Source organism: Narcine bancroftii, chromosome 9 (assembly GCF_036971445.1).
Source record: "Narcine bancroftii isolate sNarBan1 chromosome 9, sNarBan1.hap1, whole genome shotgun sequence".
Classification (NCBI taxonomy): Eukaryota; Metazoa; Chordata; class Chondrichthyes; order Torpediniformes; family Narcinidae; genus Narcine; species Narcine bancroftii.
Window position 1 is genome coordinate 28,703,066 of NC_091477.1, and position 12,911 is coordinate 28,715,976.

General features: G+C 39.5%; 2 protein-coding genes across 12 annotated transcripts in view; one reads left to right on the top strand and one right to left on the bottom strand.

Moving 5' to 3' along the window:
• LOC138743366 (pro-neuregulin-2, membrane-bound isoform-like) overlaps window positions 1-12,911 on the top strand; it is a 254,101-nt gene that overhangs the window by 186,334 nt on the left and 54,856 nt on the right. The window lies entirely within an intron of this gene.
• Window positions 3,035-12,911, bottom strand: part of LOC138743365 (PH and SEC7 domain-containing protein 2-like) — a 274,779-nt gene continuing 264,902 nt past the window's right edge. For 8 of the 9 annotated variants that reach the window (XM_069898611.1, XM_069898607.1, XM_069898609.1 and 5 more), the window contains 2 exons: window positions 3,509-3,605; window positions 3,035-3,383 (listed from right to left, as the gene is read on the bottom strand). The gene's annotated coding sequence lies outside the window, so the exon portion shown is untranslated. Of the gene's footprint in view, window positions 3,403-3,508; window positions 3,606-12,911 lie in introns of all 9 variants that reach the window. The other variant, XM_069898610.1, reaches the window with a different exon arrangement.

Genomic DNA, 12,911 nt, shown 5'->3' on the forward strand with positions numbered 1-12,911 from the left:
ACTGGCGGGAGATAGATCAGCTTGTTGAATGGTGTAACACCAACCTTGCGTTCAACGTCACCAAAACCAAGGAGATGATTGTGGACTTAAGGAGGAAGTCAGGGAAACACAACCCAGTCCTCATCAAGGGTTCAGTAGTGAAGAGGGTCAAGAAATTCAAATTTCTGGGTTTCAGCATCTCCAAGGATCTGACCTGGAGCCTCCATGTTGATGCAATAACAAAGAAGGCTCGCCAGCGGTGAGGTGACTGAGGAGATACGCTATGTCACTGAAAACTTCGATTGGTCTACCAAGAAGAGCATTCTGGCTGGTTGTATCACTGCCTGGTATGGAGGCGCCAACTCTCAGGGCAAGAATAAACTACAGAGGGTTGTCAACTCAGCCTGCGACATCACAGGCACCAAACTTCACTTCAGGACATCTACATGAGGCGGGGTCTTAAAAAAGCAGCCTCTATCCTCAAAGACCCTTATCACCCAGGCCATGCCATCCTCATTCTGCTGCCATCAGGAAAAAAAAGATACAGAGCTCTCTGATTGAATTTGTTGTTTAGGAGTCTGATGGTGGAGGGGTAGTAGCTGTTCCTGAACCTGGTCGTTTGAGTTTATGGCACCTATACCTCTTTCCTGATGGTAGCACTAAGAATAGAGCATGTCCTGGGTGGTGTGTATCATTGGTGATAGCTACTGCTCTCTGCCGCCGGTGTTCCATGTAGATGTTCTCGATGGGGGGAGGGTTTTGCCTGTGAAGTACTGGGCTGTGTCCATTACCTTTTGGAGGGTTTTCTGCTCTGAGTGATTGGTGCCAGGCCATGATGCAGCCTGTCAGCACACTTTCCACTACACATATGTAGAGGTTTGCCAATGTTTCTGATGTCATACCAAACCTCCGCAAACTCTTGAGGAAGTAAAGGCACTGACGTGTTTTTTTCATGATGACGTTGACAATAGACAATAGGAGCTGGAGTAGGCCCTTCGGCCCATCAAGCCAGCACCGCCATTTTACAGATCATGGCTGATCACTACTATCAGTACCCCTTTCCAGTTTTATCCCCATAACCCTTAACTCCTTTGTCCACTAGAGTCTTATCTAACTCGCTTTTGAACATAATCAGCGAATCTGCCTCTACCACCCTCTGTGGCAGAGCATTCCACAGATTCACACTTCTCTGGGTAAAAAAATGTTTTCTCATCTCCGTCCTAAAGGGCCTACCCTGTATTCTTAAACTATGCCCTCTAGTCCTCGTCTCCCCCATCATTGGGAACAAGTAATCCGACTTCACCCTGTCTATCCCCCTGATAATTTTGTATACCTCAATCATGTCCCCCCTCATCCTTCTAAACTCCATCGGATACAAGTCCAGTTTTTCTAGCCTTTCAGCATATGTCAACCCCGCCATCCCTGGAACTAACCTTGTAAATCTGCGCTGCACACCCTCTATAGCTAGTATGTCCTTCCTCAAAATTGGAGACCAAAACTGGATGCAATACTCCAGGTGGGGTCTCACCAGGGCCCTGTACAACTGCAGAAGGGCGTCTCTGTTCCTATACTCCAATCCCCTCTTTATGAAAGCCAACATGCCATTTGCCTTCTTCACAGATTTCTGAACCTGCTTGTTAGCCTTCAGTGACTGGTGAACAAGTACACCCAGATCCATTTGCTCCTCCCCACTCCCTAGCTTGTCTCCATTTAAATAATACTCAGCTTTCCTATTATTGCCCCCAAAATGGATAACTATTAGGTCCAGGAAAAGTCCTCTGAGAGATGACTTTCAGGAATTTAAATTTCCTCACCCTCTCCACCTCTGCTCCCCAAAGATCAGAGGATTATGCACATCTTTCCTAAAGTCTACAATCAGCTCCTTGGTCAGTTACATTGAATGAGAAATTGTTGGTACAGCACTCAGCCAAGTTTTCAATCTCCCTCGTATGTGCTGACTCCTCACCCCTTTTTATACAGCTCACTGTAGTGGTATTATCAGCAAATTTGTAGATGGTGGTGTTGTTGTACCGAGCCATACAATCATGGGTTAGAAGTAAGTAATGGAGGGAAGAAAGAATGCAGCCCTGTGCTGATCTGATACTGATGGAGATGCTCCTTCCAATCTGTGCCGATTGGGGTCAGGAGGAGAGGAAATCCAGGATCTAGTTTCACAGTGGAGTATTGGGGTATTGAAGTTTGCTGATTACTTTTGAGGGAATGATGGTGCTGAACTGAGGTCAATAAAGAAAATTGTGATTCATCTTAGCTGTCCAGGTGTTCTAGGGATTTGCTTAGAGTCAATGAGGTGACATCTGGCGTAGACCTGTTGGTGCGATATGCCAAATTGGGACAGATCCCTGTCACTACTCAGACAGGAGCTGATATGCTTAAACACCAGGCTCTCAAAACACTTCATGACGTGGATGTAATTGCCTCTGGTCAGTAGTCATGAAGGCAGGTTACCACTCTTCTTGGACACTGGTATGATTGAGGTCTGTTTGAAACAGGTGGGTGCCACACTCTGCAGAGTGAGATGTTGAATCCATGAATGTATTGGCCAGTTGGTCAGCACAGACCTTCAGAATGGTGGTATGATGTGATTGTTCTGAGGCTTTATTCATCTTCTATCAACAGTTGTAGGAAAATTGTGAATGAAGTTGAGACATGATGTCAACACATTATGATAGATGGGTTTAGATTAGGGATAAATCTGTCAGGTACTTCAAGCAAAGTAGGTGCATTTATAAACATGGAAAACTATCTCCACATTGTTTACCAAGATGCAATCAATCCAAGAACCCCAAGCCAAAAAGATGGTGAACAAAAGTTGTGGATTTAGGAAGTATTTTAGAATGCAGAGGAAATAAAAGAGGAAATCAATTAATTTTGGGGATGAAATCTTAAAGTGGCTCCAGGTTTCTCTGAATTTTGTATGTCACTCGAACAATAAGAAAAGGATGAACGCAAAAGCTGATTTAGGCAACAAACAATCTGCTGGAGGGACTCTGTGGATCAAATGTCAGTGGGAGGAAAAGAACAAATAAACTGCAGGCTCATTTTATTGTTAAATGCTTCTATCATCCTTTCAGGAAGAGGGAAGTCAGCTCTACTGCAGGTTTCACAAAAAACGGTTTTCACTGTTGGCATCCATTAAGGATTTATTACACTTTTTTACTGTAGTGAGGAAAGCAATGGCAATTGTTTGATGCAGTCATACACAGCAGTCCTCTGTAGTGAAAGGACATGATAATTTTGATCAGCCAATGGAAAAGAAAGTCCACGTAATCCTCTTTTTCTCCCACTGATGCTGCTTGACTCGAAAGTTCATCCCACAGTTTTGTTTGTTGATCCAGATTCCAGTATGTGCAGCCTCTTGTGTGACTCCAGCGTAGATTTAAGTTCTGCGATAAAGTACAAATACTGACATTCAATTAATGGGGTAGTGGAGGACAACAACTTGCAAGCAGCAGAAAGTTCAAAGAAGCAATTTTTGCAGATGTTGTGATTTCAGGCCTGCTATAGTTACCTTGTCAAGTTCAGTTGCATAAATCAGCCTGATTTCAGTCCAAGTGCCAAAGTTTTTTTTTAAAGAGCTCCCTTGCATTGTTCTTTTTTGTGAGAACCTAATCAAGAAATGTAACATTAGTATATGAAATTGATATTCATGTTTTTCTTGTGTTTTTATGAAAATACAAATATTTATTGATTACTTCATTTCATAATAAAGTTAAGATGATGGAAGAGCAACTTCAATCTAGATTCTTAGATTGTATTATTTATTGTCATTTATTTGCACAAAATACTTCCGCTCTTCTGCATTCTAAATTGTTTGTTTATCTTGAAACATTTTGTTCATTTGCCATATTGGTATAGTTTGTCTTGGGCAAACAGGTTTGTGAATTGAAGAGGGTTTTGCAGTCAGTCATGTTCCTATTTGCTTCTTGGTGATTGAGGTTGGGAATTTCAAAGTGATATGTTTGAGTAACCTTGTTAAATGATGGCAATGCACTTTTTAGATTTGTAGTCATAGTAAACGTGACAGGACAAGTACATGTTTGGGGTATTGGATGGGATGCCAATTAGTGGTGTTTGTACAGCATGTTGTTGAGCTTCTCAGGTGCTCTTCAATTAACTCTAGATGAGTTCAAGTTTTGTCAGATAGAGTTACTTTGGAAGAGGGAAAAGAAATTTGGGAAGTCAAGCAGTGAGATGACCAAAAGTGGATAATTTCATATAGTAGTCTACACCTTGAGGCAGGCAACACTCCCATCTACTCCAGGTCACAGAACACTGGCATTAGAGAAACATTTTCACTCAGAGTTGTGAACTTGTAGAACTCCCTACAACAGAAAGTTGTTGAGGCCAATTTTTAAAAAATATTCAAAAGGGAGGTGGATGTGTCCCTACCAGTTAAAGGGGGGGGGGGGGGGGGTGGTCAAGAAAGGGGAGAAAACAGGAATAGGGTACTGATGAAGACATATGACCAACCATGATCAAATTGAATGGTGAAGTGGCCTTGAAGGGCTCAATAGCCTGCCCCTTCTTTCATTTTCTATGTCTCTGTAATCTATTTGTAGATTTTGTGGGATATTAAAAATACCTAATTGCAAAATTCTCAGTTGTGAGTTGATCAAAGTTGTTTTCAACATTTCTTTCATTGAAAACACCCATTAAAAGATTTATTTTCTAGACTTCTTTCCAAACACATGATTTTAATAATACTCAAAAGTTATTCACCTTTGCACAAACAGTGAATGTTTGTACAAACATGAGCGGTGGAAGTATTCAGCAAATAGTTTGCATTTCTAGAGAGGGTCTGGTGAAGATGACATCCATATGTAGGTGAGTATGTGTGCTGCATTAAATTGTGAGATTTAAATGATAATTGGAATATGCTGATGCAGATTGTGAAGTTAAATTTGTCTGATTTTCTGGTGAGATGTGGTGCTTCCAGCAATCTCCATCATATGCTTCGCTGATTACTGTCAGCCACTAGTTCAATTTAATAAAAGGCTTAAGTAGATTTGAAAACTATATTGGGGTCTATCTGAAATGTCATTCTGCAGGAAGCATCTCATGGAAAAATGGTTTCGGGAAATAAACCATGTCATGAAACTAACTGTGTGATTTGTAATGGAATTAAAATCATTAAAAGTCTGAATGATTGACTTTCCCAGAAGCTGCAATACCTGAGATATATGTGAAACAAATTGAATCTATCATTTGTTTTTGCCCAAGGAAAATGTACTTACATTTAATTTAATTCGCCTGAATTTCAAGCATACTTATCATTTTGACTTTAAAGTTACATTTCCATCCATTTCTGAGATTTGTTAAGGAGAGTGATTCTCCGACTGCAAAGATGAACCTTTTCACCCACACGTACGGGCCCCAGTTTCATCAACCATCCATGTTGATTTTAAGAGTGGTGAGCAATTAGAATCACAAATTTCTCAAGAGCTCAGCATCTTGCTGACTGGTATTAAAATACTGGAACTGACAGATCAGAGAACTGAGGCAGATTGGTGCCTTATAAATAAATTCACATTTACTCGCATTGTTTTGAACCTGATGCGATTTTAATTGAGCAGGTCAAATGTCCGTCTGTTGCAATCACAGAGAGAAACCTGGTAGCATTGGATTCACAGACTAACAGGTATTACTGGAGGGTGAATTTATAGGGGCACTTACCACAGTGGCAGTTGGGTTATTAGGATCTGTGTAATATTGTAAATAATGCATTTCCAGGAACAATGAGCTCCCTCTTTATACTTTCATCTTTTATATAGATATATATGTATCATGATCACACTTAAAGGTCACTTTAACATAAATGTAGTAGATGGATGACTAGTAACAGTAGTGAAGACCCAAAGCAATCAGCAGTTGGACCAGAGAACAGTTGGTGAGGGGATCTGTTTATAGAAGACCTTGCGAGGCTTACATAATCTACAGGCCATGCCACTTCCTTCAATGCCCATAAGGAGCAATGCTATGTCACTGCCTGCAGGATTACATGGATATTCTTTCTTGCTGGCTGTTCAAAGTCACCATTCACTACAGAGGACTACTGGGTATGGCTGCATCAAGCAAGTTACAATTGGTTTTCTCACTACAGTAAGAATTGCAAGAAATCCTTAATGGATGTCAACTGTCAAAATAGTGAACCATGGAAGTTGCAGTAGAGCTGTCTTCCTGAAAACACCAAATATGTATGTAACACTGACTAAACGAGCCCACAGTTTATTAGTTTTTCACTTTATCTTTGTTTGGGTTATGCTTGAACCTGAAGAGGGGTACTCCAAATACGTGCTGTTTTCACTGACGGCTGTATAACTTCATTCTGGGATACTCTTCCCACTAATCCAAAAATGTCCCAAGATAGCTTTCTCTGCAGTTCTGATGTGACTTCTCCATAACTTTTCCATTCCAGTTCGATAGAGCTGCATGGCCACAAAAAAAAACCCAACCTAGAATGCCCCAGAATAAATGTTTGAGTCCTTGACTCGCCTTTCAATGTAGCCCAGTCAAGGTCTTCATTTTATTTCACAGTCCATACACATAGACTGGCAAAGAGGAGAGAGAAGAATATGTGGAGACAGCAGGAGATGGAGAGGAATTGACTGAAGGTGAGAGAAATGAACAAGGAGAGGAAGTGGAATATGTTGCCCTTAGAGGATCCATGAAACCTCTAAAAATCAGAAAACATACTTTTAACATTGTGAAATTAAGCTTTGTCTTAACAGCTTTGCCAACTAGTGTCTAATTGCCTGATTTTTTTGCCGATGCAGGTAAGAAACTGTAGGTGGATGAATCGATACATCATAATGATCAGATTATTGAGTTTATGACCAAACAAAACACTACAAATATTTTTTTTAAAATCAGGTGAGCATCTATTGTAAGGTAACTCTTCTATTTCCATGGGGTGCTCACCCAATATGCTGATGTGGAGGCACTGAAGCTATTGATGGCATCAGCAGCTGCTTTAAAATCCAGCTTCAAAGTTAATGGAGGATTTTCCACCTTTTTTTTCCATTGGCCCCTCAACTTCTATGAATTGTTGGTTAGTTGTATAACAACATAATATTGTTTTGAAAGTTAAAAAAAATAAAATCTGTGAGAGCCTGGTTAGAGACAGCAAGATTTTGTCAGCTGCCTGAACAGCCCGGAGCTCTTAAAGGTCTGGCACCATGGATCTATTGGTGTGGGATGTGGGGAGGAGGCAGATGGCTGGTATCCATGAGCAAAGGCAACATGAAATGCACTGCTGTTACTTCTGCTGAACTGCAGGAAAGCAAACTTTGAGAGAGAAGTGAAATCTTAAAGGTCCATTTGCATAGATATGGTTCGACCTCTCAAAGGAGGAACATTTGATGCAACAAAATCATTTGAGCTTTCTCTAAAGATTCAAAATCCAGGAGTCTTGAAGTTTGTGATATTTGCAGACAGCAGAATCTGCTGACAGCTTCAGGCTGTGGAAGCCTATCAGAACTATACACAGAATGATGCATTCTCTATTGTGCCTTAATATTGGAAAACATCCCAACAGCACCATCATCTTTTAACATTAGAGGTTCAAATGTATGCCTGAATTTACAAAATCAATACAAATCACACTGCCCCTAGTGTATGCTCAGTCACAAAAAGTATTGTTCTTATTCTGGCATTTGCCAAGTTACAAGGTTGCCAGTGAATAAAATGGAACTTCAGTGGAGAAGACTATAATGGTAAGAATTGCTGTGGTGCCTGTTTAGTCTCTCCCAGTTCATTCTGAATTCATACATCCTTGTGCAAAATGATTTTGTCCATTAAGAGCTGGATTGGTGCTTCTCTTTTGAAATAAGGCCTCTTTCAGCCAGTATACACCAAAGACTTCAATGCTAGTGTCTGGATTTGCACTAAAGCCAGAAGGAAATGACCACAACCAAATGTAGAATTCTTATGACAAGTGCTGATTTGGTAGCCATTTGAGAAATGTGGTTGCAGGAGATTGAGAATTAAATATCCAAGGGTACCAGGTAATTTGGAAGGATATGCAGGAAGGTAAGGGAGGTGGGGTAGCACATTTTATTAAGGATGAAACCAGGGTGATGGTGAGAGACTATATAAGATCTAGGGAGCAGAATGGTGAATCCATCTGGACAGTGATTAAAAATACTTAAGGCAAAAAACCCACTGGTGAGAGTTGTCTGTAGGCTACCAAATAACAGTGGGACAGGCATTAAACCAATAAATATCTGATCCATGTAAGAAAGATATAGCAATTGTTATAAGGGACTTGCACATCGCTAGGGTGAATCAAATCAGTCGAGGTAGTCATGAGGAGGGCTTCATAGAATGCACCCATAATAGCTACAAGGGAATGTGCTATCTTAGATCTGGTTTTGTGCAATGAGACAGGCAAATTAATGATCTTGTAAAGACCTCGGGAAAAATGATCACTGAATTTCTCAAACTAATAGTTTGATCTAAAGCTACTGTATTATGCCTAAATAGAGGATTCTACAACTGGATAAGGGAGGAGCTGGCTAGCATAGACAGGAAACACAGACTAATATGGTGGTGCTTTGAAAGAGATTTTTTGCAGTGTTCAATAAAAGTATATTCTATTTAAAATCAAATTCAGTAAGGGCAGGCAGGAGCCAGCCTTAGATAACCAGAAAATAAAGGAAAGCATGAAACTTAAGGCTCATGCATACAAAGTACCAAGAAACCTGAAGATTTGGAAAATGTTGTAAAACAAAGAACCATTTATCTAGTAATAAAGAAAGGGGATGATAGATTATGTAAGTAAACAAGCATAAAATATTTTTTAAATGGTAAAGGTTTTCATAATATATAGCGGAAAAGGGTGGCTAAAGTGAACTTGGAAGTAAAGAAGGAAGAATTAATATTGGGCAATGCAGAAACAATTAAAGTTTTATTACAATTTTGAATTGGTCTTCATGGTGGAAAATGCATCTGATATGCCAAAGAGAGGGATGTGATGAAGAGCTTGATACAATCGCTATCACAAAAGAGGTAGTGTTGAGCAAACTGGTGGCACTCAAAGTAGATAAACCTTCTGGTCCTGATGTTATGCACCCCAGAATATTGGAAGCTATAATTGTGATGGTTTACCAAAATTCTCTGGATTTTGGGCATGTCCCAGCAGATTGATTGGAAGACTGCAAATGTCACGCCATGGTTTAAGAAAGGATGTTGGCAAAAGGCAGGTAACCACAGGCCAATTGGCTTGACATCTGCAGTCATAAACATTCTTAAAGATATCATTAATGTAAAAATGATGACTTCTAGATGGAAATGATCCTATTAGACAGATGCAGCAGGCATTCAGAAAAGGAGGATCTATTCTCTAAGTGTCTGGAATTCTTTATTGTTCTAGGATACAGCTGGATGTTCTATACTTGGATAAGGTACCAGATAAAAGGCTTCTCCATAAGATAAAGATACATGGATGTAATATGCTCATACAATGCACTTGGAGGAACTTGTAGGAGCCCAGGTTTCCTTAAAATAAACAATAGAATCTAGCAGTTATAAAATAGAAGGAAGTTTCACGTTGACAGATTATTTAAAGAAATGAAGATTCATATTTGTTTTATCTTTGCCTTCATTCCATTAAATTTCTGCCTGTAAATACTAGCCATTTTCCAATGTAGCATCTTGAAGGATGAAATAGTGCAAGATATGCAAACATGGCCATAAATTGTTCTGTTTTTGTTTTGAGTCTCTGTACTGGCATTTCATTTTTTAATTTGTCTGTGGCTGTGGTGTTACTTTTAGATTTCCCAGATCTCTTATCGTTGCCATTTGATTCAAAGCTTTTACAGAAGCATAATTCTATTGAAACATGAAAGAATGGAGATAAAAATGCCAACACTGGAGTCAAGACTCGCATGTCAAGAAGAGGGAATATTTTAAATATTTTTCAACCAGTTCTTTTCAGGAACATGTTTTTCCTACTTTTCTAATGTTTATTATGTTCAGTAAACAATTATTTTAAATCGTACGCAAGTGCAAAAAGCACCTTCTGGCAGTACTGAAACCACACCAAAGAGCTTCAGGCAATCTTGTTTCCAGCAATACCATCTCTTCAATATAATTCCATTGCGAGGTAAACATTTATTGACCTTGAATTTTCTTGTAAGTTCTGCTGGACCCCTGTGCAGAGCTCCTCAAGTTATTTTCTCATTGAAAATAGAACATACAAATCTACCGCACAGTATAGGCCCTCCAGCCAAGAGTGTTGTGCAGACCTAATCGCCAAAAACTGCCTAGAATTTCTCTACTGCATAATTTTCCATTTTTTCTCAGTATTATGTTAGTCTCTCATAGTCTCTTAAAAGATCCTATTGTACCTGCTTCCACCACCATTGTCAGCAGTTAATTCCATGCATCCACCACTCTGTGGGTGGGGGAGACCTTACCTCTTACCATTATTTACACCAAAACACCTTGAAATTATGTCCCCTCATGTTAGCCATTTCAGCTCTGGGAAAAAGCTTCTGGTCATATACATGATCAATGCCTCTCATCATATCAAGCCACCCTTCATTCTCCATTGCTCCAAGGAGAAATGACCAAGTTCACTCAACCTATCCTCATAAGGCATGCTCTCCAATCCAGGAAGCATCCTTGTAAATCCCTTCTGCACCTTCTCTATAGCATTCACCTCCTTCCTGTAGTGAAGTGAGCAGAAGGGAGCACATTGGTTCCCAGTTATCATTGGAGATTCTGACCAGTATTGTTGGGAACTAAATTTTCTTTTCAACTTGCAAGAACTTTAAAAGGGCAGTTTTGGGGTTAGGTTTTATTTGCTATTCATTCCCAATATTTAAGGACAGTCCCTAGAAATATTTATGTCATTAGTCAAAATACACAAGTCACATTAACCTCTAATGGGTACATTGAGCACATTGGAGAGGAAGAGGAGGGAGAAATACCTGGAACCCATTTAAAAAAAAATACAGGTTGCCCCTCTTGAGTATCTTGAGCAGATTCTGTGAAATCTCTGTGAGTTGTGGAAGCATCACTCCTATCTTCTCAGACATAACCAGACATAGGAATAGGGAGAAGCTTAAAATTTCATATGCTCCTCATCTGGTACCCCTCTTTGGTGCTAACCCCAGTGCATAGCAGTATTCCTTTTTTAGGTGAACAACAGTATTAGAGTGCAACTTGAAGGGGATCTTCCCCTGCATGTGTGGCCTACATGTGATTTGAGATTTGGGGGTGATTTTGAAGAACTTAATTGAGTTAGTGCCATGCAACAAATGGGTAGCTTTGGTTGGGATGATGCAGACTGCTTTGGATTCTGCACACATCCAGTCAGATAGATGGTGTTCCTGACTGGTGCATCGTGGACTGGTGCATCGTGGATGTTGTGCACTATCTTCAAAGGCTCTGGGCAATGAGATGAGTTGTAACCCATAGCTTTTAACTTGAATTTATGAGGGAGCATTGGAAGAAATTAAATATAAAGCATTAAGATAATGCATTGCAGGAGGGGAATGTACCTTGGTTCAAGTGGCCAGGTTTGGCAGAGTGCAACCTACTACTTCTGAGTGGTTGAGGGTCAACTTTAAGGTTCACGCCAGACATTGGTTTGGAGATCTTTTAGGCTGGACGTACCTTGCAAATTAATGGGAAAGGACTGGGCTTGCTGTCATGGATAGAGATGGACTGCAACCTGGGATCAAACCTAAGAGGTTTAAGGGATATACTATGATGGAGAAGCATCCATTATTCTACTTTGAGAGGACCTCAGTGGAATGAGGTGGGAGGGGAATCCACATCCTGAAATCACAAGTGTAATGAAAAGTTGCTTCTATATAAGTAAGCCTAACATATGGGCTGCAGGTGTGTAGATCAAAAAAACCCATGATTGGTGACAAGCCATGCATTGCATTTCATTAAATGCCACTGTACTTGTTGGGCATCTCCAGGTATTTGTGAATCACACACTTGGAGGATCCAGAAAGAAGACCTTCAAATAACTCAAACACATTACATCTCTGATTTCATTTGCCAATGGTTATTTACTGAAACTGACAGGATGCAGCAACTTTGCCTTAAACAATCCATCTGCCAGTGTATGATTTAATGTACTTTTGGAACGTGGAGTCACATGGTACAGGAATTTCCCTGGTTACAGATGTCCATCAATCAATATTGTGTCCATGTCAGAAAATGCATAAAAATAATTTTTTATTCAAAAAATGGTGTGTAATGAATTGCTTCAAAAGCTCTGAGGACTAATTTGAAAGAATTACTAAAAATGGAGAAGGATACCAGTTTTGCCATTTGTAGGCACGGTCATATGTAGTACATCAAACCTTTAAATTTATTAATATTATAGGAGATCAGTTGTTTGCTGCACTTCCATACAATCGTCTATAAGTTTTGGATGTCCTGTACTGCATATTTTGATGCATGTTAAACATTGAAGCATGAAATATAATTATTCATGGGTTAGTCACTGTGATTTATTGTGTCTGATTATCTGATGAGAAAAGTGGGGAATCCTCCTCATTCCTTTAAGCATGGACAGTCCCAGATGCTTATGTATGCATGCAAAAGATTCATATTGAATTATCTTAATGCTTTATATTTAATTATAGATTTTACATTTTGTAGGTATCAAATCAACGGGCAGCTTAAAGCATTAGGATATTAAATTAACCCTTTCATGCATGAAATACAACAATTTCTGCAGCTATACATGTTTACTATTCCGATAATTATAATGATTTGCATGTATTGTATATAATTCTCTAATTAAGGACAACATCAAGAAACAAAATAGGAGAGATCATCAAAAAGTAATTAAAGTAGGTTTTAAGAGTATTTTTTTAAAAATAAGGATACTGAAATATAGTCAGAGAGTTTTGAAGCTGGAGTTTCCAATGGTGAAGCAACTAAAC